Source organism: Clarias gariepinus, chromosome 3 (genome assembly GCF_024256425.1).
Source record: "Clarias gariepinus isolate MV-2021 ecotype Netherlands chromosome 3, CGAR_prim_01v2, whole genome shotgun sequence".
In the NCBI taxonomy this organism is placed as follows: domain Eukaryota; kingdom Metazoa; phylum Chordata; class Actinopteri; order Siluriformes; family Clariidae; genus Clarias; species Clarias gariepinus.
In genome coordinates this window covers 13,096,335-13,121,168 of record NC_071102.1, presented here as the reverse complement: position 1 = coordinate 13,121,168, position 24,834 = coordinate 13,096,335, and the positions used below count along the sequence as shown (strand labels likewise).

The 24,834-nt window shown below is 38.4% G+C and overlaps 1 pseudogene; it reads left to right on the top strand.

Annotated features, from left to right (window-relative positions):
* The first annotated feature begins 1,262 nt into the window (after window positions 1–1,262).
* On the top strand, window positions 1,263–15,335 carry LOC128519665 (atlastin-2-like; annotated as a pseudogene).
* Window positions 15,336–24,834: the final 9,499 nt, after the last annotated feature.

Genomic DNA, 24,834 nt, shown 5'->3' with positions numbered 1-24,834 from the left:
AAGGTCTGGAGTGGCAGAGAAGTATGTTAGAGTGGTGCAGGACATGTATGAGAGCTGTAAGACAGTGGTGAGATGTGCTGTAGGTGTGACAGAAGAGTTTGAGGTGGAGTCTGCATCAAGGATCGGCTCTAAGCCCCTTTTTGTTTGCTCTGGTGATGTACAGGATGACAGATGAGGTAAGACAGGAGTCTTCATGGACTATGATGTTTGCAGATGACATTGTGCTTTGTAGCGAGAGCAGGGAATAGGTGGAGGAAAAGTTGGAGAGGTAGAGGTATGCTCTGGAAAGCAGAGGAATGAAGGTTAGCCGCAGCAAGACGGAATACATGTGTGTAAATGAGAGGGACCCAAGAGGAACAGTAAGGCTACAGGGAGCAGAGGTTAAAAAGGTGCAGGATTTTAAGTACTTGGGGTCAACCGTCCAGAGCAACGAAGAGTGTTTAAAGGAGGTGAAGAGGCGGGTACAGGCAGGTTGGAATGGGTGGAGAAATGTGTCAGGTGTGGTGTGCGATAAAATAGTATCAGCGAGAATGAAAGGAAAGGTGTACAGGACAGTGGTGAGACCAGCAATGCTCTACGGCTTAGAGACAGTGGCGCTGAAGAAAAGACATGAGGCAGAGTTGGAGGTAGCAGAGCCGAAGATGTTGAGGTTCTCTTTGGGAGTGACAAAGATGGATAGGATCAAGAATGAGTTCATCAGAGGCACAACCCACGTTAGATGTTTTGGAGATAAAGTCAGAGATTAAACTTGACTAAATCGTAGAAGATTAAAATCAGATGATACCAACAGACTTAACAAGCTCATCAAAAAAGCCGGCTCTGTCATTGGAGTAGAGCTGGAGTCTCTAGTTGAGGTATCTGAGAGGAGGATGCTGAAGAAACTTCTTAGTATCATGGACAATACACATCACATTTTGCCTGTGCATGTGTAAATGAAAGAGCGCGTATGAGTGAGTGAGAGGTTGTGTGTGTGTGTGTGTGAGAGCATGTGCGGGAGTACGAATGTGTGTGGGTATGTCTGTGTGTGAATGAGTTATTATATTATATTACTGAGTGAGTGTGTGTGTGAGTGGGAAAGGTGGGTCATTAAGAGAGTGGATGGTTGAGTTGCTGTAGTGTGTGTGAGAGTCAGTGAGTATATGACAGGAGCTATACTTTATACTGTTAGCTGGCTGTTTTTTTTTTTTTTATACAGTTTACATATTGGCACATGACCGCGCTATGGTTTTGTGCATCCCACTCCTCTTACTCTACAGAGATAGATGTGGCGTTCTCAGAAGACACCCAGCTCACGTACCACCACATCTTTGAGCTCCGTCACACCAGAGTTGTCTGGAGGAACTGTCTCATCCTGGCCTTTACCCTGTGAGTGACACTTATACACTGTTATTAGTGTTCTCGGTTTCCAATTACCTCAGACTAAAACTGGAACAATACTGTATAAAATGTTTTCTATTTTCTATAATATACTTTCCTATAATATATCTAAAATACTTTTAGATTACTCGTTACATCAAAAAAGTAATCTGAGTACTCTAGGGCGTTACTTTGTAACGCGTTACACCCAACACTGCCTGCCACTAGTCTTTGCCTTTCCTTAACAGTTTAATATATCAGTTGTCTTATTAGCAGCAAAAAAAAAGATTAAAAAAAAAATTTACTTAAAATAAACATAAAAACAAACCTAATTTTTTCTTTTACGCCCCAGTCGTATACAACACCACTATTATATACCATATGTAATGACCATTGTTAATGAGTATGAAGCCATCACTAATGACATCATATCCTGTAATGACCATAAGAGCAAAGCTTTAGCTTGAGAGTTGTAGGAGAAATTTACGGCGTATTGAATAGAAACTACATGTTCCATCTTCTGCTATCCTGACATGCTTACTATACAAAAACACAGTTAGCCTATGCTCTGGGTTGAACAGTAAGCCGCCAATATCAAACCCGTCCTCCTATTTGCCGTAACTTGTGACACAATTACAGATATCTGCAACGATATTTTGCCTAGTCAAAACTATATTCAAGATATCTGTAATTACAATTTTACTAGGCAGAATGAAAGTTAAAGATATCTCTCATTTGAGATCTCTAATCAAAACACCATCTTTTAAATTGAAGTATGAAAAACCTATTGTCCTGATCATCAGGACAATCTGTTTGCCCCTCCCTACTGGCTGTGAAAGTATCAGGGATGTCTGAAACTGACTCAGAGATATGTGTGCCCTTAGCAAAGCTAAAATAGTGATCAGAATGTTTTAAAAAAACATTGTCTTTCAATTGAAGTAAGGGAAACGTATTTTCCTAATCATCAGGAAAATCGGTTTCCCCCTCCCTACTGGCTGTGGAAGTATCAGGGATGTCTGAACATGGGGCACAGGTAACGCAAAATGCACAAAATGTTTTAAAAAACACTGTATTTCAATTTAGGTATGGGAAACGTAATTTTCCTGGGCATCAGGAATATCGGGTTCCCTCTTCCTACTGGCTGTGGAAGTATCAGGGATGTCTGCAGTTGCCTCAAAGACATGTGTACATGGGGCACAGGTAACATAATATGCACAAACTGTTTTAAAAAACACTTTTTAATTTGAGTATGGGAAACGTATTTTCCTGGAGACGTTTTAAACCGCTGCAAAAGGCTGTACACAGGTACAGCGATTATAGGACACCATAGTTATTCATGTTATTCATATCCATCTATCCATCTATCTTGGCACCGGCATATGATGGGGAAACACAATATCCTGAAGCCCATGATACACTGTATGGTTCCATGATAAAACAAACATACATAATCGGCACAGCACATGTATTATAATAGCATTCTCACATAAAATAATGTATCTGAATTTTTTCTTTAATTTCACGAAGTATAAAAACTTGAGATGTTAACTAGGTGAATTAATTTCCAGCATGTTTGTGTAAAATAGTGTATTTAAAAACATCATCTCACTGTGTTAACTTTTGCACGGATGTCTCTGAGGATAATGTTTCCCATACTTCAATTTGAAAGACAGTGCTTTTAAAACATTATTTTATTGTTTATATATATATATATATATATATATATATATATATATATATATATATATATATATTCCCCCCATATAACATATCTTAATTTATAATCAAATTCGTTTGGTGTAATTTGTAAATCATAAACCTATGAATACAGTATGTATATACTGTATACACATACATACTGTATATAAATTATATAATTCTCATATACAACATATTTATTTTATATTGCTTATTTTATAATAATCGTTTCGTGTAATTTATCATAAACAATATTTATTTAGTCTTAACATTATTATTATTATTATTATTTTTTTTTTTCTCCAATTTTCTCCCCTAATTTAGTCGTGGCCAAATCCTCCCCGTCACTAGGGGGCTCCCACATTAAGGCTACTACTACCATTCAGCCGGGAGGGCGAAGACTATCACGTGTTTCCTCCGAACCGCGTGATGTCAGCCGACCGCATCTTTTCGAACTGCTCGCTCACGCATCGTTAGGGGCGGAGTAACACACTCGGAGGAAAGCGTGCGCGAGCTCACAGACGCCCCTGATTGTCTGTAGAGCCGTGATTAATGTGGGAGCACAAGTACCTCTCATCCCTTCCCCCCGAGAGAGCTCGGCCAATCAGCTCTCTCTGTGCCTCCGGCTGTGAGAGGAAAACAGCATCACCCGGGGTTCGAACCAGCGATCTCTGGATGATAGGGCGAGCACTTTACTACTGCGCCGCTCGGAGGCAAGTGTAAACGTTTTTGTATTACATGACAAACCCCTGCAAAATTAATGCGCCACACGACAGCTGTCACGTGTCTAGGGTTAATTATAATAGTAATAATATATTTGATAATAATAAACCTATGAATTTATGTCCTAATATAATATTTGATAGAGATTATGTGGGGGGCAGAGGGGCATTTTAGCGCACATCCGGCCCCTCCCAGCCCTCTGTGATGTCTGGCAGCTGGGCCCTCCTTGGCGGCAGGGTCACGCTATCTGGCTCCATGTCTGGTTGTTTACAGGTGGCGCGTACAGCGCAGAGGTTGAGGACCAGTTTGAACACCAGCGTCAGATTTCGAACAACTTCCTTTAATTAATGTCAGAGGAACCAGAAAAGCAAAAACTCTCCTTCATCATCCTCTCACCCTGCCTTTGGACAGAGGGGAAGGAGAAGGAGAAGGCGGATAAAGCAAACAGATTATAGGCTGTGGGGTTTCTAGAGAAGTTTTCTTGTCCGTCAGGTAAAGGTGCTGAAGTCAGACCAGGTCCAGTATTTTGGGTAACTTTAATCCCAGTTATTTTCCCTCTCAATAACTAATCCTGTTTATAATCTGGATGGAGTATGTTGTGACTGATGTATAAATGAACCAATTCCATCTATTAATAACAGTTCTGCTGTGAATGAGTAAAGCTGGTTTTTAGAATATTAGATTCAATTATTATGTAAGTAGAATAGATATATAAGATGTGGATGTAGGAAATACAGTATGTGCATGGAGATCTTTTGCCATGACACGCCATATCTGACTATCCACAAGCAAACAAAAAGAATATGCAAGGAGAACTGGAATGTTCGGATGTCCTCCCTTGCCATCATTTTATTGTTGCTGTGGCAACAAGTGAATCTTTTTAGCCTCTAAAAATATCCCTTACTTTCTTTAGATTTAAAGTGCTACTTGACCACTGGTCCACACCCTAAATAAATCCACTTTCTGCATTTGTCACAGCTCAAAGCATTTAGATTTTGAACACTGATTTTCATAAAACATGATCACAAAATTTCTTTGGTATTCTTTCACATGCATTGCTTGCATCCTCTAGATATTCCATGGCCTGACCCTTTAAAGGTGTAAGTTCCTCATATATATTCCAACTTCAATGTCATTTCCAGAAAAAGTTAAATTTCTTCTTTGCATAATGAAACAACCCATAATTAGTACAGCCTAGTAATCACAGATGTATTGTCCTGTACAGATTTATTTAAAATCATGATTTATGATTTTTTTTTGCTATCGAAATTTTATCGTAGTGAAAAACAGTGGGTCAGTGAATTAAATTTTAGATGGTTGTTGCTCTAATACTTGAAAATAAACATTTATGACTTCTATTTGCGAAAATAATTATACAACAAAGTCCTCATTCATAAGCGAATCTCTTAGTAAACTACTTGTACTGGCACTGGGTGATGTGCATCATCTCAGGAATTAAAAAAAAAAAGAAAAAAAAGATTTGAACTATGCACTGATTCAATGCAATATTATTTAGAAACTAAACCCAGACTTGCATTACAAAATTAAATAATGTGCGAACATTATATTTCTGAAACCAAACAATGCAAATTTTAGTGTTTTCATGATCAAAGAAATTGAAGAGGATTTAAAGTATTAATATGAGTTAAGCCAGGATTCATTGAGTGTAAGCCGCTGGTGATTACTGAGTTCATTATACACCAATATAAATGTTCTGATTAGAAGAGCAATCACAACCCAATGCCACAACCCCAGGGTGTTGCCAGGTAAAGACACAATTAGACAACAACTTGAAGACCAAGGGTAGGTCTGAAGGAGGTGGAAATGGGAGCAGCTTGTTATATAGCTCTTGCTCAGACCCTTTGCAAAGTTGGGCTTAAAAAAAAAAGTCTGATAAGACTAAATATGAACTTTTTGGACTTAACACAACGCGTTATGTTTATTGGAACCTGAACATGGCTGATTACTCTTAGAATACAATTACCATAGTGAGGCAGGTGAGGGTGCAAAGCATACAGAACCAAATACATAGGAATTTTAGAAGAAATGCTGTTCCTGACTCCAAGAGTCCATGCTCTGCCGTATATGAAATGCATCCCCCACCACCACTTTGTAATAAGTTTTACTTATTTGGCTGTTTTGTTATGGTGAGTAGGTGTGGGTTTGGAAGAAGAGGAGGTGGCCGGGCCTGTTCAGATTGTGGTGGCAGATGAAGATAAGAACCATTTTTTTATGGACGAGCAGGCATTGGAGCGCATCCTGCTGCAGGAGCACATCCGTGATCTCAACGTGGTGGTGCTGTCGGTCGCCGGTGCATTCCGCATGGGCAAGTCCTTCCTGCTGGATTTCATGCTTCGATGCATGTACCAACAGGTGAGTGAAGGTGCAGATGCTTTGACAAGAGTTCATTACTCAAGATAGTGGCTTATAGGCTAGATCAAGGGTTTTTCCCACCCTGTCTATCTTTAAACAAAGCCCAAGAATAAATATAAATGTTAAGATTTGGGCAAGGTAAGTTGAACCAAATGTGGTCCAGTCCCTCCTTCCCAATAGCTCAGTATTACTTGCCTAAGCAGTCCGACTTGATTTTGTTTTTGCCAAAATTCCTCTTTTTCAGATTCAGGACTAGGTGGCGATATTGCTATAAATTTGGCACGCACTCTAACAAAACTTGTATGAAAGCATTCAGCTGGGTATCCTGGGCTCATTGGAACACGCTCAACCTCGACACAATACATTTTGGTACCCATGCTGAACTACTTTGCTCCCCCGACTTCTAGCTTGCTTGTGTGTGTACTTTTTGTAATTTATATATTTAAATTAGATGCGGCATATTGAGATCTTAAAAAAAAAAAAAAAAAGTCTACTACTTTGTTAAACCATGCTGATCAAAAATAAATAATCCATTGAAAAATGGCCCTGAAATTACTGTGGAAAGAAAAAAATCACTCTGTAGACTATTAAGGGGTTTCTAGATTCCCACATACAGTACAACTCATTCAGCAATAAAATTCTGCCAATTTTGCATGCACTTCGACAAACCTTATCAGTGGAAAGCTGGGTCTCCTGCCGAACTTTAGATTAAGGTCAGTTGAACAGTTTGCTTGGGACATGACAGTTTAACTTTTAACTTTTTTTTTTTTTTTGCACTCGGGTTGCGTTCTCAGCATGTGAGTTGGACCATTAGCCACGGGTGTTAAGATAATCTGGCCAAAAAACCCACACGCACACATTTGAATGGCCAGATTTTAAAATCCACCACAATCTTCATCATGCAGAATCCTTCTGTCCCTTAAACGCATTTTATTTGACTAACTATTTTAATTTTATAAGGAACTTGTTTTATTCTGTTGACACTTAATGTTTTTAAACAAGAAAATCCATAAAAATTTAGTTTTAAAGTTCATAGAAAAAATTTATTATAAACATCTTATCTAGTTTTAATATTGAATAACAAAAATGACTCTCGCCATGAATATAGCCATAGAAGTTGGCATGGCGTTAAAAAAAGAGAAAGAATGGCCAGATTTCAGGGACCCTATGCCCTACAGAAGCTTTTTTCACTCTTTGGCCTGGGAAAACTGATGCATCCACTTTACAATTTCTGCATGAGTCTTACATCCACTTTACATGATGCATGAGTTTTCCCAGGCCAAATGGTGAAAAAAGCTTATTTGCAGCCCACCTTTTCCTTCCTTATTATCATTATTATTATTTCCGTCAGCTACTGCATCGTTGCCGTCAGTTACTGCATCGTTGCTATAATTGCTGCGTCATGCTGTTGCAGAAATCAACCACATGGCTTGGAGGAGATGATGAACCACTGACGGGCTTCACCTGGCGAGGGGGCTGTGAGAGAGAGACCACAGGAATCGTGGCCTGGAGTGAAGTGTTTGTAGTTGAGAAACCAGATGGGACCAAGGTAGCACTTGACACACAACCCTGTTTATTCTTAAAACATTGATGGACTAGAATGACCTCTGTATTCATCAAGCCTCTCAAAATACAAACCTGTGATCGCGTTTGCAAACAAACATGTAACTAGGCACATGCATGGATAGTTCCCAACCCCCGTCCTGAAAATGGTTTAAAATTTCAGAAGCTTTTCTTCCATTGTTTGCCTTAACAGCAGTGTTGGGTGTAACGTGTTACAAGGTAACATATTGGAGTACTTGGATTACTTCTTTTGATGTAATGAGTAATATAATGCGTTAGATTCGAAAAACACTATTAAAAATACCAAGGTTAGTAATAATTTTGAGCACAACTGTATGAGTGTGTTATGGCTCATGTGTAGCTCTTGGTTCAGGTGTTCACTGCTAGAACAAAAAAAAAAAAACTGATTTAAGTCAATTTTATCTGTATAGCGCTTTTAACAATTGTCATTGTCGCAAAGCAGCTTTACACAATCAAAAGAATTTAAGTTTTTATGGAATGAGAATGTGTATGAGAATGGTCAGATTGAGCAAGCCGAGGGAGACCGAGACAAGGAAAAACTCTGAGATGGCAATGGGAAGCAACCTTGAGAGGAACCAAATTCAACAGGGAACCCATCCTCATTTGGGTGAAACAGAGCAGGAATTGAACTGCAGTCATACTGTGTGTTAGTTGGCAGGCAGTTCAGCTATAACAGTTGAAGTTAATTGATGTTAATGTGGAGTCCAGTTAGTTATTGAAAACTCGGGTAGACTTGTAGGAAACTATCAAGCAACTGTAGCCAAGCCTCTGCAGTCTATAGTTATATAGCGCCACTCAGCGGTAGAAGCCAGCAAACGCACAAACCCAAATGTCGCCACCGTAAGACGTGGCGGTAAAACCAGAATACCCCATGAGTAACATCTGTAAATATGAGCATAGCTGCTCCGCTACTATCTTTTCCAGAATCTTCCAGGAGGTTTGATATTGGCCTGTAATTGGACAGCTGACAGGGGTCGAGGTCAGGTTTCTTAATAATCGGTTTAATAACTGCTAATTTAAAAGATTTTGGAACATAACCAATGCTGAGTGAGAAATTAATTATTTTCAACAGGGGTTCTGTTATTGCTGGTACTATCTGTTTAAGAAAATGTGTCGGTATAGGGTCTAATATACAGGTTGATGAATTTGCAGAAGAGAAATTAGTTCATTCTTTTCAAGGGTAGTAAAGTATTCTAGGTTCTGATCTGACATGGCTAGTTTAACATCTGCATAAATTACATTGTCCGGTTTCAAAGCCTCAATTTTATGCCTAATATTTACAATTTTATTATTAAAAAAGTTTATGAAATCCTCACTATTACACGATGTTGTGGAGATTTCTGCGGTGGTCTTATTTCTGGTTAATTTGGGTATGGTATTAAATAAAAATTTAGGATTCTTTTTATTTTCTATAAGAGTGGAGAGATACGTTGATCTAGCTACACTAAGAGCTTTTCTAGAGTTCAGGATGCTCTCCTTCCATGCTATTTGAAATACTAACAATTTAGTTTGACGCCATTTACAGTACGTTCAAATTTCCGAGCTGTCTGGTTTAAAGTGTGCGTGATCGTTATACCAGAAGCGAGTTCCTTATTTCAAATTTTTTCTTTTATCTGTAGCAACATGGATATAACGGAATGACGACTCTAAGTATTCAGTTGCCTGATCGAGTTCTGTGGGGTCAGACGGTAGTACGGTAGCGCGGTGCTGTGCGTACATTATCATTATGATGCACTTTAATTGAGACAAAATAGTGATCTGAGAACCTCAGACAGTGGAATCGTGAATAAGTTTCTTATACTTAAGCCGAAGAATATTATTAAATCTAATGTGTGACCTGCTTTATGAGTGGGTTTTACTACACACTGATTTACTCCTACGGAGTCCAGTATGGACATAAATGCTGTTCTCAGAGGGTCTTCTGGATTTTAAGTGAATATTAAAAGCTCCAGCAATTAATGCCTTGTCTACAGAAATGACTAAGTTTGAGAGGAAATCTGCAAATTTACAAAGAAATTCAGAGTACGGCCCTGGAGGTCTGTAAATAATAATTAGTGGGATCGACTGAGCTGACTTAATATTTGTAGCTACACTTGTTATATTACTATAGAGAACTTCAAATGCATTCAATTTGTCTTTGTGTTTTTGTACTATAGACAGATTATCATAGTAAATAAATGCGACAGCTCGTCCTTTACCAGTTAACCCAGGCTGGTGTATGTAGCTGTATCCAGGAGCTACATACTCACTCTGTTTAACAGAAACCTGGATTAAACGGAGTATATCAAATTCCGGATCCGTAATAATTTCGTTAACAATAACTTTTTTAGATGCGAGAGTTCTAATGTTTAACAGTCCTAGCTTCAGATCAGAGGTGCCGGCTACGCATTCAGTGTGATCCAGTTTGTGGTATCTGTTAATTAAATTACCAAATAAAAGTCTTTCTTTGAGTCTTTCTAAAGTTTTGCTTAGCTCTGGGAACAGACAGTCTCAGTATTATGAACTCTGAGTGACGACTCTATGCAGCTAGCAGATGGTTGGTTTAGCCTGTCTGTCTGCTCCCTGGCCTGGGCTCTGGATTGTCACCGATTAACTAGGCCTCTTCTGAGACTATGAGCTATACTACAGGAAATGAGGGCAGCACCTTCCAGAGTGGGATGGACACCGTTCCGCCCTAACAGGCCAGCTTTGCCCTCAAAGGTCTTCCAATTATTTATGAAGCCCACATTATTTTCGGGGCACCACGTGGACATCCAGCGGTTCAGCGACCATAACCTGCTGTAAGTTATGTCGCCACGTCTCATTGGGATGGGACCAGAGCATATTACTTTATTGGAAATCGCCTTCGCTAATTTGAACACCTCTGTAAAGTTACCCTTGCTAACCTCTGACTGAAGAAGTAATATCATTAGCTCCAGCATGTACCACTATCTTAGACAACCTATGCTGTCCTAGAGCCCTAAGATTACCTGCCATGTCCAGTGCTCTGGCTCCCGGGATATACCTAACCACTGCCGCTGGCGCCCCTTAAAGGTCTAGCTAATTTCACGTGCCTCAGTATATAGAGTCTCCTATAACCAGAACTCTTTCAGGTTTCTCAGCGGGTGCATCACTGAGGAGAGCAAACCGGTTGGACACATGAAGCGCAGAGGAGGTGTGCTTCGGTGGGCTAGCCTTAGCTTTGGCTGAATGAGTATGCTGCAGAGTCGTCACCCACTCGCCCCGCTGTGAGGGCAGATTTAGCAGACTCCTCCACGAGTAATCTGTACAATTCGTTATTTTGGTGTAGAAGATACACCAAGTATGACCTTAATTCCCCTGAGCTCCTTTAGGGATGAACTGAAACACCAACTAGATCCCTGATCTTCACTCAGTATAAGTGTCTATTGCTGCTGCTGTGAGTGGTGTAAGTGCATGTTTATGTAGACATGATCTCATTCCAGAATATTTTGCAGTTCAGTTAGCTAGTGCTTTTTTATAATAAGTAAACAGTTCTGTTTGGATTTGAACCTAAGACAACTCTGGGCTTGACCATTTTAGTGCTTTCTCAGCTCACAGCACACATGACTTAACTTGCAAACTGATTAACAGCCTTTTCTTTATTGAAGTGGGTATGGTAGAGCAGGAGAAAATGTGCAGGGCAGTGGTACACCTGCAAAAAGTTTGAGAAGCACTATATTGAAGGGTGTATGTGTTAAGAGAGGAAAGGAAAGGTTTTCTAATTTTTATTAAAACTTCTGACATAGATAAGATGCTTATTTTCAGGATTGGACTGATGTCTTGGCATACTCGAGCCTCTTCCATGTCTATTCCCTTATGGCCATGTATGTCTTTGCAGGTAGCTGTGCTTCTCATAGACACACAGGGAGCCTTCGATAGCCAGTCCACCATTAAAGACTGTGCCGCCCTCTCCGCCCTCAGTACCATGACCAGCTCTGTTCAGGTTTACATTATCTGCTTTTAGGACAGAATGTCTTATCCTAGTCTAAATTGTAGTATGCCCTTTCCACTGAAGTACATTTTAAAAGCTTGCATAACCTGCCCTCCTTTTTTCTTTTCTTTTTTTTTTTTAACTTTAAACTTAGATATTATTTAACCTACATTATTCATGTAAACCTATTTTATTTTTATTTTCCATTATTGACATGGTTTTTTTTGCACTTGCATTTAAAATCAACCAGGCATCTTGTGTGCTAATTTTAAGTTTCTTAACTTGTAATACACTGTTAACAATTTTGTTGGAAAACAATACAGTTGACCAGATTCGTCATGTTTAATTGTTGTTCCATTTATAATTCATCTCAGAATTTGCAGAAGGATGATCTTCAACATTTACAGGCAAGTCTGGCTTTTGTTTTTTCAATTTATTTTTTTTAATGATATTTTTATTGATATTTAACAACAAAAAAGCAGAGCCAGATCAATATACAATTGACACTTACAGCAAACATTTAAACACAAACAATAATCTGTTAATATAAGAGTGAACATGGAAACATTTAAGGGCAAAACAGTTCAATAAAAGCAAATATAAAAGAAAGACAGAGTCATGATTGTTCAAGTAGATCCCACAAAGGGGCCTGAATAGTTCAGATTTGTTCTGTAAGTCATATGTAAGTTTTTCCAATGGTAGAAGATTACCCACTTGTGCCAAACACATCTTTAAAGTTGGTACATGAGATGATGACCATAAGATAAGTATACATTTCTTTGCCAGATAAGTAATGAAATTTAATAAACAATTTAAATCAGAAGGAAGATCTAATGATATTTTACAATTTAACAAATATATAATTGGAGACATGGTGAATTTTCTAGCCAGTATTTTCTCAACCAGATCATCGTTTTAATTTTCTTACATTCCCAGAATAGATGCATCAATGTTCCCGTTTCGGAATTGCATTTAAAACACAGCTGAGATACATTTGGATACATTTTGTAGAGACGTACAGGGATAAGATTTGTTCTATATATGAATTTCAAGTTTTGCTCATGCATAGAAACTGAAGTTGATTTGTGAAAAACCTCCTCACATATAGAGAGCCATTCATCATCAGTGAATGATCGGCCCATATCCTTTTCCCAAACCTTTCTTAAAGGATTCAAAGATGAAGAGGTTTCTGATAAAAGGGAGTCATACAGGTAGGAAATCTGACCCTTTAAAAAGATGATTTTTAATATCAGACAATTCAAAGCGGATTTTGCCATTTCTTATTTCAGATTGAATAAAGTGACGTAACTGGAGAAATAAAAAAAAATATTCTAGGAAGCTTATAATCCATTCTAAGTGTCTCGAAAGATTTTACATTATCTGTAAATAAATTGGCTAAATTAAAAACTTTTCAAATGATTTTACCAGCATAAAGGAGGCGGGAGGAATTTTACTGCTTTAATATTAGTGATGAGGTTCAGCAGGATTTTGATTAATCACCGTTTTCCCTATTGTAGCTTTTTACAGAATATGGAAGACTTGCTATGAAGGAAATGTACAGTACCTAAAACCATTTCAGGTATGTTGTACTGTAAAGTCTACCTAAAACCTATTTATACTTTTTTTTTTTTTTTTAACTTGAATATTTTCTTTTATATCTAGTCATTAATGTTTCTTATAAGAGACTGGAGTTACCCGTATAAACATGCATATGGCCTGGAAGGAGGAAAAAAATGTAAAGAAAATGCTGCAAGTAAGTGGATCGTCCGTACCTACTTATCAAACATTAAGTAGCATGTTATTCTTAACTTAAGTATGCTGCCTTATGGAGCATGTTTACATTTCAGTCTTGAACAGGATGATTGGTTCGATCAAAGCATTTCTCACACACTAATGCTAGTGATCAAATGTTCCATCTACTGTGCATATTGGTGAATATGTACAGTATAATGGCCCTGAATTGGTCTGTTATCCTTAATGTGCTCTTAGGTGAAGCCAAACCAACACAGGGATCTTCAGGATGTCTGGAATCACATTAAATCCTGTTTCTTCAACATCAGCTGCTTCCTGTTGCCTCACCCTGGCCTCAAGGTGGCCACAAACCCCCATTTTGATGGCTGGTTGAAAGGTAGGAGTCATCTGGCCTTTAGAGGCTGGATAATGGTAGTGTTTAAAAAAGCAAGTGACAAGTTTTTGTTTTTTTATACAGTTTTCTTCAGCTGTTGTATCTGTTTCTTTGCCTGTATTACTTACTCTGCATTATTATTTGTAAAATGCATTTTTGGGATCAAATGAATTTTGGAAGAATGACATTTAAGTTTATTAATATTCATCCTCCATCCTCCCACACATACAGACATTGATCCTGATTTTTGAGTTAGTGAGCCTCATCCCACTGCTGTTGGCTCCAGAGAACTTGGTGGAGAAATAAATCAGTGGTTCTAAAGTCACAATGTAGAGAACTTGTACAGTATTTCAAAGTAAGAGCCCCTCCTCATTATGGACTTGATTTATATTAAATAAATCTGAGTTCGCTCTGTCATAACACTGTTCTTTTACAGGACTACATGAAAATATATCAAGGAGAAGAGCTGCCACATCCAAAGTTTATGTTACAGGTAATGTTCATAATGGCACAGTGGACCAGCTGTCTGATCTGTAACTTAAATTGTTATAAATTATTATAATTTTTTTTTTCATTATTTTTAAGGCAACAGCTGAAGCTAACAACATTTGCCGCAGTTGGAGTAGCAAAGGAGACTTACATGAATTGCATGGAACAGGTAAATGAACTGTGAATTGAAATTCCGAAATAAAAGAAATTTATTGTCTAAAATAAAATTTTGCACTACATACAATACTGGGGGTATGAATTCTTTAAAATTATTTCTGTTAGGAGGTTCCACCAGATGCAGTAGCATATATATAGGAAGTTGAGTTACTTTAGGTGGGACTGAGAAATTTACATGAAATCTTTTTCCCCACTCATATGTATAAATTAATTGGTAAATGTGACACTGCATTTTATAGTATGTTGGATGTCCGATAGTTGGGAGTAGAGACATCAATTTTATTTGACTTCTTTTAGACACAATCTATTCTATTCTAGTGTATATTTTCTGTACCTCATATAACATAGAACTGCAGTGTGTTTTTTTTTTTTTTTTTTTTTTACATTCGCAATATATAAGTTGCTCAGCTTGACAGTTTGTACCCTCTGTGTGATGCAGTTGTGTGGTGGAGACAAGCCCCACATTACGCCAGCTGATTTAAAGGGCAGTTCCGCACCATTAAGAAGATGGGAGACGAGGAGTTCTGTCAGCATTACCAGGAGCAGCTGGAGGCCGAGCTGGACGAGGCTTACACCAGCTACGTCAAGTACAATGATGAAAAGAACATTTTCTATGCAGTGCGCACACCGGCTACACTCTTTGTCCTCACGTTCGCCATGCATGTGATATTGTGTAAATGTATGTGGTCTAAATTATGGTAAACTCTGTGTCAACGCTGTTTAATCTGATTATGGGCGACTATGGCTCTGGTGTGTCTGTGCACCTGGGCGCATCTCAAAGCGTCATCGACCAGGTGGCAGAAACTCTCTGGGTGGGTTATTCTTAACCTGCCAATTAGGGTTGTGCCGATAGACGATACTATTGTCTATCGACGATAGTCTCGTCTATCGACGATAGTCAGCTATATGGATGATACAGATGTCGCCATTAAAAACCCACGTTTCAAGAAAAGGAATCCCGTGACTTGCCACGGCTGCGCACGGCAAGCTGTGAAAATGCCCTTCATTACCTGTAGGGGGCAGTCGTGTTTCAGTCTGAAGTATTGTGTGTCTACTGAAGCCGAAAATGTGTTCTCTCTCCTAGTCACCCATTGACAGCAAGCGACAGAGCTCATTAACGTGTCGAGCTCAAACTGTAAATACTGATATGTATTAATTCTTCATTTTCTTCTCTCCTTCAATGATGATACTTCTTCGACGGCGCTTTCTTCATTCAGTATAATTATTATTAGTAGTACTGCTCCGAATTTATTATTGTGATTTTTCCTTATTATTATTGTAACGCACCCGCGCGTGTGTGCAAAAAAACTACAATGAGGTATGATATGTTAGCCTAAAACAATTGTTTTATTGTGTTTATGCGCTTTAAATATACACTAAACAATAAACACTGCCTTGTGCAAAGTGAAAGTGAGTTGCGCGTGCAACTTTTTGATCAAAAGGCTGATAAACGCGTGCGCAGATATGAGCAGATTTATCGATAAAACAACAGACATGAAATGAAAAAAAAAATAACCACAAAAATATGTACTACTCTCTGAATACAACGCGACAGCACGCAGAATCCCTGGGCTTTGACTACTATCGTGTATCGGCGATCTTACAGGCTGACGATAGGACGATATGACAATGGGCATTATCGCGCAACCCTACTGCCAATTCTCTTGGTTCATTTTCTCTATGTGATCTGTTTTGCGTTCTCTTTTGGTTTTGAAACCAAATCCTGCATTCACATTAAAAGAAACAATATTCCACTGGTTGATTTGCCACCGGTGTACTTCTGATGTTCTCTTACAGTGTGACAATTTTTAAATGTTCATTTTCTATTTATTTATTTTGTCAATCTGTAATGTTGTTCATATCAAATATTTCAATTAAAACTGTACTGCCAAGCATAACATCAGCTTTACCAGGAGCTGTACAGATATGTTCTCAACAAAAAAGGATAAACTGTTCTGGCCTTGCCAATTGTAGTTAAATTTGTTTTAGTGACCCCTGCTGGTTGTTTTTATAAGTGACATAAGTGAGAGGAAGTGAGTACAACTGTATAAATCATAGTACAGTTTGTATTTGGAAGCGGATCAAATCAAAATTAAGCCACTGTCTTTTCTTTTACCAATCAGTGGGAACACATAATTTATCCCTTCTGTTAAGGATTCTGCTTTTACACAGGGGAAGAAGTTAGGTGTTTAGAATATTAAAAACCTGTTCATAACTGGCACGTTTGCATCCTTTGGACAGTTGCAGGATCAATATAGACTGCATGCAAGTAACTTTCTTAGATATTTGCAAATCAGGGACTACGTAAAGTATACCCTGTTTTAGTCAGGCTAATCCTGCTAGGTTGGAAGATCTTTTGGGGCTTGGAGGTGGGGTCAGTCAACTGATATCACTATTATACAACTCATTGTTATTAAAGAAGGTTAACAGAGAGACCTTCTACAGAGAGTTTAAAATTGCAGTGGGAGCAAGAATTGGGAGAGCAGATATGTTTAATACTATGGACTGATGCACTAGAGAAAATTCATACATGCTCTGTCAATTCTAGGCATTGCCTCATTCAATTTAAGACTATCCATCAACTTCACTATACTAAAACTAAATTACATAGACTTTTTCACCCCATTTTGTGACTAATGTAAGACAGATTTAGCCACTTCCTTACATAGTTATGTTATTTGTTTTAAATGAATCTCATTCTGGACTGAAGTATTTAAAACTCTGTCTGATATTTTACAAAAGCATGACCCACTTCTTGTGATATTTGGAATTTCTGATAAAATCATGTTACTCCAAGAATCTCAAAAACAACTGTTGTCCTATGAACTTATTGTGGCAAAAAGAAACTTATTTTAAGGTTTTGGAAAATGACGGAAACCCCGTCAGCTAAACCATGGTTGGAAGCATTGATTAAGCGTCATCTTAAAGCGTCATCGACCAGGTGGCAGAAACTCTCTGGGTGGGTTATTCTTAACCTGCCAATTCTCTCGGTTCATTTTCTCTTTGTGTGATCTGTTTTGCTTTGTTCTCTTTTGGTTTTGAAACCAAATCCTGCATTCACATTAAAAGAAACAATATTCCACAGTATTCCACTGGTCGATTTGCCGCTGGTGTACTTTTGATGTTCTCTTACAGTGTGAACTTTTAAATGTTTATTTTCTTTTTCTTTATCTTTGATGTTGTTTATATTAAATATTTCAACTTAAACTGTACTGCCAAGCATAACATCAGCTTTACCAGAAGCTGTAAAGATATGTTCTCAACCAGGGCTGAGTGTGACTCCTTTTCAGCCCTGGAGTTTCAAGCCTTAGACCGGCCCAATTTAGTTCACGACTAACACAATGTAATATTTAACAGTAATAGAATCTATTGTCTGTAAGAATTAGTGCTCATAAATATCCAAACTATCAAATAAATACAAATATATATTAAGCTATGTGTAAAATTGAAAATCTTTGGTATAGGAACATTTGGGGTTTGTTAAGGATGATAAGAAAAGAATGTATCTATAATCTATATTCTGTGACTGAGGTCAAGCAAAGTAATTAAAACTATCAACAGAATCATCTTCATCTGCCTTGTTCCAAGCCTGTGGTTCTGGGTTCTGCTGCTGAGTTGCTGCCTCTGTTATCTGTCCCTGAGTAGACTCTACTCTCCCTTTCACACTTCCTTCTGTATCCCTAAACTCGAGAACACCTGTATTTAATCACAATAAAACATAACATAAGCTTTAACATATGTGGAAAGCATCTTTACATTCAATTAAAACAAAGCAAATTAAATATTTCAAATGGCAAAACATGCAGGCTTTCATGACTTTTATTCCCTTTCAATGGTAGATTTTTTATATTTACTATCTTTTAATAAAAAAAAAGGGTCACTAGGAACACTTGAGCATAGAATGTTGTTATATTTTAACTGATGTCATCATGTTTGCTTATTCACAGACTGTGGTACAACAGCTTACCAGTGTTTTCCACATTGAGAGCATCAGTCTCTTGCATGATACAACTGGGTCCTGGCTCTGCGTCTGACACTAAATGGAATTTTAAAAATGGTCATATTTCTCACCACAAATTTCCCCTTTTTAGCTTTCTGATTAAGCTAAGTCAGATTTATTAATGTAGTGAATTTTTCATTGAGCAGGTGTAATATTTCTTAATATTAATATTCTAATTCTTATGTTCACTCAGTGACAATCCTACCTGCCCATTCTAGTGTGTTGGGCTCATGACTGGTGCTTGGTCACGTTACGGGGCCTGGCTCTTCACTGTTAGCAGCAAACTGGACTAGAGGCAGCTGCTGCTGAAGAGCTAGAGTACAAGAAAAAGTTCCATACATAAAAATGAACGGTGGTTTGCACTGCTCCTAACTAGCTTAACGTTAACTTACCGACCGTTTCATCGTCTTCATGTGTTGTTGTACTCTCCCTGCCGCTGGTTTTAACGAGAAATGTACTCCGCTTAGTACCTTTGGCCGCGTCAGTTTCTAGAGCTTTCATTATTATTATTATTATTATTATTTTGGCCTTTTCAGCGCCACCTTTGCGCTTTTTATTACCCATTTTTCATCTCTCGCGTATCTCTTAACAACTAATTGAGCTGTCGGGGGAGTCGAATGATAATTACGTCATCATTAACCTGCAGGCTGCATTCTGCTCATAGGGCTGCGAGAACAAAAATCAAAAAAGTGGAGCTGCGGTAAAATAATTAATAAAAAGAGTGAGACTATTGTTTAAAAAAAAAAAGTGCTACTGCTGTGAGTGCCGGTAGCTGGGGAAACCGGCCCTCGCGGCCAAAAAACGGACCAGCCCACCGGGAATTCACCCGGTCCTCCCGATTAGCCAATCTGGGCCTGAGCATAAGCAATACATTTTCCCCTGATATATGGTTAAGATGCATCCCATACTGTTGCTAATCTTGGAGTTGACCCAATATTAAGTTCAAAAAACATCTTTATGTCCTCCTGTAATGAATTTACAAAGACCTTATCATCCAACATGAAAGTATTTAATCTCCACCTCCCTCTTTCTTATTATCAATCTTCATTTTTAATATCAGCTCCACCTGTGCATGATCTGTCAATGATATAACACCAATTATACAGTCAGCAACAGAGTCAGTTAATGAGTTGGAGATAAAAAAAAAAATCAATTCTCGAAAAGGACTTGTGACAATTTGAGAAGAATGTGTATTCCCTTTCTCGTGGATTAACCAGTCTCCAAATATCTGTTAGTCCATTGTCATCCTTCAAAGTGTGGATAGCAGCCCTGTCTCTGGGGTTAGATCTGATCGTCTTTTGACTTCTGTCCAGGATGCCATCCATAGTTTGTTTGATTTAAGTCACCTCCAAGTATAACGTATCCCTCGAGATTAGCCAATCTTTTGTTTACTTCATGAAAGAATTCAGGCTCCTCCTTATTTGGTGCATATACACTACCATTCAAAAGTTTTAGAACACTTTCTAACTCCATGATGGTTCCTGATTTTTATTTCTTTCTACATTGTAAAGGAATGCTGAAGGCGTCCAAAAAATGCCTTAAATCTCCTTTGAACAGTTAATGGTGAGATGTTTCTGCTACTTCTGCTCTGTAAAGACTTCATAACGCCTCTAATCTGAGGTGCTGTTAATTGGTCATTTTTCAGGCTGATAACTCTAAATGAACTTCTCGTCTGCGGCAGAGGTAGGTTTTGATCTCGCCCTCCTGGGATGGCCTTCATGAGAGCCAGTTTCATTATGGTGCTTGATGGATTTTGCAAATGCACTTGACAATACAGTTCTTGCAAAAAGAATTACAGAAAGGCTGACCTCTGTGTCTTAAAATAACAACTAACTGTTGTTTTTGTTGTTGTTACGTAATTACCTAATTTCATATGTGTTATTTTATAGTTTTGAAATCCCCAGTATTGTTGTAGAATGTAGAAAATAAATCACTAAACAAAAACAAAGAAATTTGCAAGTGTTCTAAAACTTTTGAACGGTAGTGTATATTGCACAGCACTACTTGAACATCATTAAGCTTAGCTTCTATGCAGAGTATACGGCCGTCCTTGTCTTTATGTTGATTTGTTAATACAAAATTTATTTTTTTTCTTACTAGAATAACTACTCAGCTTTTGTAGCTTGATACCAAATTGTGAAAAACATGTCCGACCCAATCCCGTCTTAGTTTCAAAGCTTCCTTTTCATCCCTAAAATGTGTTTCTTGCAAAAATGCAATATCAACTTTTCTTAGCTTAAGATATGTAAGTATTTTCTTCCTTTTAACAGGTGACCCACATCCGTTTATATTCCAAGTTATAATATTTATAATTTGCCTATCCATCCCACACTAATAAAATATAATACTTTGCACCTGATGTGCTCCATGACAACTTCCCTGCTGTGCTCCAAATAAGAAGGTAAAATAACCCTTTAACATATAAACTGGTATTATCCTCACTGTCACATCTGAGTAAAAACCAACAGACAAACTTCCACCATTTTTGTGAACAACAGAACCTTAAAATGCATACAAAAAAAAAAAAATGTAAACAAAAAAACACTGTCCTTAAGGGACAGAAACCCGATTGTGGGTGAAACATTTTGGTCCGTGATGCTCATAGTCAGCGCACACTCGCTAACTCGGGAAGACAGACCCCAAAGCTTTCCCAGACCCACCTTCTTAATCATGTCTCATAATACTTTGACTTCCAATGATTTACTCATCACCTCCTTGTAGCTGGATGTGTTCCATTATATAACTTTCTGCTTTCATATGATCTGTGAAACTCTGCTTCTTCCCCTTCCAAGTAAACATAAGTGTCGCTGGATGAACCAGCGTATGTCAAACCTCGTGGTCCCAAAGTAACTTCTTCGCTGCGGAGAATTTTTTCCTCATCATTGCTTTCTCCCTCGACATATCCTCAAAAAAGGACAGCTTTTAGTCTTCCCATTTTAATTCTTTACTTTTTTTCGCTTCTGCCAAGACTCTCTCCCTCGCGGTATAACGCAGAAATTTCACCATCACGACTCGGGGACGTTGATCATCGTTAGGCTTAGGTCTGAAGCTCCGGTGACTGCGCTCTATCTCGAACTCCAGTCCCGTCAACCCGAAGGCCTCTGACAGGATCTTAAGTACGTACTCGTTCATTTTGTAGCCTGCTTCTTTCCCCTCTTTAATGCCGAGTATTTTAATGTTATTCCGTCGACTACGGTTTTCTAAGTCCTTAGTTTTATTCCAAAGCTCGTCCACAAGTTTCACCATCCTCTCGTTATTACCCTCCAGACGATTCGATACATCCTCCACGTGCGAAATACGATTCTCAGCTTCATCGAGTCTGGCCTGTACAGAGATAATCGAATCTTTAAGTTCCGTAGTGGTCGCTTTAATAGTGATTACATCATTTGCTACCCCTTGCAAAGTAGAGTTCATTTTGCTAATTTCGGCACAAAGATCTTTCAAGTTTGGGTTTTGATTAACTTAACTTGACTCTGGTGACAGGGAGTCGTTAGCTTCTGCGCTCGTTGTTTTTAGGCGGGTTTGAACCCCTTCGAATTGGCTGCTTGGAAGATGTCATCCTGTCTGAAGTAACTGAAGTAAATTATCAATCGAAATTTGTTTGAATTTGCGAAGCAAATATCCTAAGTAATGTAATTACTGGTGGGTATTCAGAGCCGTGCTCTTCCCAACTTGTCATCACGTCATTCCGATACTACTTTTCTAATATTTTTGATATAAAGGAAAGGTTTGAAATCAATCTGTAATTTGTTATTTAATTCGCATCCAAATTAGATTTTTTAAGAAGTGGCTTAATAACTGCCAACTTGAAAGGTTTAGGGACGTGACCTACAGTAGATATAATGAGGAATTAATAATGTTTAGAAGTGGCTCTCCAATCGTATGCATCACTTATTTTAAAAATCTGGTTTATAAAGCTCTTCCTGTCCTATACCTGTAAAGCACTGAAAACTAAATGTGAAGCTATAGGCTGAACTAGATCATGAGATGCTATTAGAGGTTGAACCTCCGTTATTTTCTTCCTGATACTATCGATTTTTTTTCATTAAAGAAGTCCATAAAGTCTTCACTTCTAAATTGTGATGGGATACTCTCTGCGGGCATCTTAGGTTTTGTTAGGCGAGCCACTGTACTAAATAAGAACTTGGGATTTTTTTTGGTTTCTTGCTATCAGTTGGCTAAGATGCTCGGTCCTAGCAGTTTTTAGAGCCTGTCTATAGCTGCACATACTGTCTTTATATGCAATTCGAAAAACTTCTAATTTAGTTTTTCTAATTGCGTATTCGAAAAATTCGTTAAAAAAAATCAAGGAAAACGTGTAGTCCTCTATATGACTACTGGACTATATCACATGTGACAATTTCTTTACCAGCTATGACCTTGGACAAGAACTTCTCAGGTGGAAACTTACCATGGTGGGCACAGTAAAAAAAAAAAGCCTGATCTGCCTGTCAAAATTTGCTTTTACAGACACCACCACGGTTGTTTCATATTGTCCAAAAAAACACCGGAGTGTGATACTTATGTCCACTTTTCACAAAGACGCAGCTGTGTCATCAGCATGTGACAAAAAGCCCATAATTGGACTATAATAAAAACAAAGGTGGAGTGGACAACCTAGACAAGCACACTGCCACCTACAGTACTTGCCAGAGAATGACCAGGAAATGGCCAACGGTTGTGTTTTATAACATTCTAGATGTGTCTGCATACAACGCATTTGTGTTGTGGACCCACATTCACCTAGGGTGGAACTCAACCAGAAAAAACAAGCGAAGAATGTTTCTTGAGGAGTTAGGAAGTTCCCTTGTCAAGGCACACATTGAGCGAAGGTACCGGGTGCCCCGGGACCCAGCCGCTGCAGCCTTGGTCAGACAGCTGCAGAGCTCACGTAGCACTCCTTCCACACCATCAGCAACACAAGGAGCATCAGTTTTTTTTTGGAACTAGTGCCTCATTTCTATTGGTTTGATTTGCTTGATTGTTCATTGTTTGTTTGACCTTGCAAATCCACATTTTGAGATTTACTTGTTTAGCTTTCCATTTATGTTAAAGTTATTTTAAAAAATACTTTTTTGCCTTTTTCTTTATATATATAACAAATTTATTTAAGAGATGTTCTAATACCCCTCAGTAATAGTCAGGTAACATAACAACCTTTTATTTATTTAAATAATTCTCTTGAGGTTCATTTAATAATAAAAAAAAAATTAAAACGAGAGGTATGCTGTTAAAGTAAAAGCTCATGAGGTCACAGCAAAAATATTAAAAACATTCTTTTAATGGACAAGGAAGCGTAACAAAGTAACCAAAAGGAAAAAATTTGATAATAAATAATTGTTTTTAGGGTAATATGGCTGATTAAAGACATACAGTAAGAGATGGTAACAGAAAGCTAACATAAGAGGAAGATTAACAGATTATGGGCCAAACTTTGCTGAGTGATGATCGTAGAATAATCATAAAGGTCTTGACTAAAACAACATGCATGAGGAATCACACAGGAGTTTTCATTTTCTGCAATGGAAAAGTACTCTAACTAGTTACTTATATCAGAAAGTAACGCTGTAATGCTACTGATTACTTTTTAAAGACAGTAATTTTGTAATGTAATTAGTTACTTTAAAAAGTAACGTCCCCCAGCACTGGTGGCAGGTAACTAAAAATAGAACCTGGACTTGATATGTTCTGTAATTAGAAAAATATGATATAATTCCTCACGCACACTAACTCAACCACCCACTCACTGACCCACCTCTTCCACTGACCCACCTCTCAGGTCATGGAGACACAGAGCTCATGTGTGCCCTCAAGTGATCAAATATCCTTACAGACTGAGTACTGTTTTTACCCAGTGTTACCCAGTGTGAAATCAACTTATCTCTACATAAACTTCACAAAGTTTTAAATTGCCTTTACTGTACAGTTTGTTACCCAAATCGTGTGTGCTCATAAAGGGACAGGGAACACCCTCTAACACAGGGAGACACAGGGAACACCCTCTAACACATGGAGACACAGGGAACACCCTCTAACCATGGAGATACAGGGAGCACCCTCTAACACAGGGAGACACAGGGAACACCCTCTAACACAGGGAGACACAGGGAACACTGGGGGACACAGGGAACACCCTCTAACCCAGGGAGACACAGGAAACATCCTCTAACACAGGGAGACACAGGGAACACCCTCTAACACAGGGAGACACAGGGAACACCCTCTAACACATGGAGACACAGGGAACACCCTCTAACACATGAAGATACATGGAGCACCCTCTAACACAGGCAGGCACAGGGAACACCCTCTAACACAGGGGGACACAGGGAACACCCTCTAACACATGGAAACACAGGGAACACCCTCTAACCATGG